This window comes from Lycium barbarum, chromosome 2 (assembly GCF_019175385.1).
Source record: "Lycium barbarum isolate Lr01 chromosome 2, ASM1917538v2, whole genome shotgun sequence".
NCBI lineage: Eukaryota > Viridiplantae > Streptophyta > Magnoliopsida > Solanales > Solanaceae > Lycium > Lycium barbarum.
The window spans coordinates 31,651,932-31,653,610 of record NC_083338.1 but is presented as its reverse complement, the minus strand read 5'-3'; the positions used below and the strand labels follow the sequence as shown (position 1 = coordinate 31,653,610).

At 41.4% G+C, this 1,679-nt stretch overlaps 1 non-coding gene across 1 annotated transcript; it reads right to left on the bottom strand.

Moving 5' to 3' along the window:
- Nucleotides 1-469: 469 nt before the first annotated feature.
- LOC132629606 (small nucleolar RNA R71) lies at nt 470-576 on the bottom strand. Its single transcript, XR_009578371.1, has one exon. It is a non-coding gene; the product is annotated as a small nucleolar RNA R71 (small nucleolar RNA).
- Between the last annotated feature and the right edge of the window lie 1,103 nt (nt 577-1,679).

The following is a 1,679-nucleotide window of genomic DNA, read 5'->3' as shown; positions in this document are numbered from 1 at the left end:
TTGTTTATTCCAGAACACCTTGTTTTCTACTCTGTGTAAACAAAGTGAACATGAATCAGAATCAGCAAAATTGACGTGCGGGTAACCAGGTGAATCGGTTGAACAATCATGCAAATGAATCAGATGATGAGAATATTTTGGCTGATCTTGTTCCAGAGAAGGACTATGCATCTGCTATTATTCAGCCTCGAGTTGCACCTGCTAGCATGAAAATTGACACCTCTCTATACAAGTTGTTGAAGCTTGAGGGATACTTTCGGAAATATACGGAGAATGACCCTCAACATCATTTGAAGATTTTTGTGGACGTGTGCGCTAATCACATCTAGAACAACGTTCCACAAGATGCTACTCGGTTGAGGTTATTCAAATTTTCCTTAACTGGAGAGGCAAGAAGAAATTCGATTACTTCATGGGCAGAGATGGTGACTACTTTTCTGAAAAAATGGTACCCCCTAGCAAGAAGGCTGAAATTGGTGACAAGATCTATGAATTTAAGCAGCGACAGGGGGAACAACAATATGAAGCCTGGGAGAGATTCAAGGAGTATTTGCAGAAGAGCCCAAATAATGGTTTTCCAGATCACATATTAATGGAGAAGTTCTACCGAGGGCTAGATCCAGTGACGCAGTCAGTTGCTAATAATGCAGCTGATGGTTGTTTCATGAACAAGTCTTATCGACGAGTGGCCAACACACTTAACAAGCTGACGACTCATAATCAGGCTTGGCACTCAAACAATGCTGATGTAGTACCGTATGGTAGTGCTACGATCTTGAATATAGTAAAGGATAATCAAGATACTCAACAAACATTGGCAGAACTTGCAACAAATATTTCCTTGCTAACAAAGAAGTTTGATGAATCCCAGATCAAGAAGGTAAATGTTTTTGAGGATGATACAATTTTTCCAAAAGGGATGTACCATACTCAAGATGATCCATTCCATGATGGGCCCCCTATGCAGGTTCAAGATGCTAATTATGTTAATAACTCTCAAGGGGGTTACCAAAGACAGAACTACTAAGGTGGTTATCAGAATCAGAATCAATGGAGACCTCAGCAAGGTCAAGGTGATTATAACAACTCTGGAAACTACAACAATAATTATGGCCTTGCGAACCAAGGGTGCTACAACAACAGTAACAATTTTGGGAACAAGAGTTTCAATCCTTATATACCACCTAAGGGGCAGTTAACAGAGCAAGGTACTTCGAAGGTTGAGTCAATGCTTGAGAAGATTCTAGCCAATCAGTCTAAATCTGAGAGGACCTTATCTAGGCTGACAGAGACAGTGGGTTCCCATACAGCGGCTATTCAGAAGCTTGAGTCACATATGAGGGATATTTCTAGAGAGCAGCACCCTTCTAAAAAGGGAAGACTTCCAAGTGACACTATTTCAAATCCAAAGAATGGGGGAGGCAGTGTAGACTGTGTGTTTACCATCACTACTAGGAGTGGTAAAATACTCCAGGGGGCTGATGAGAAGGTGATTGATCTTGAGCCGACAGATAAAGAGGATGAAGTGCAGTCTGAAGCACCCATTATTGTTGATGTGAATCCTACTGATAAGAAGGTTGCTGATATTCCAGAGATTGTAAAGGAAGCTGATAAGAAGGGCAAGCAGACTGTAAAAGGGGCTCTCCGCCCTTTGACGCTGCTTTTCAAATCTAAACCTC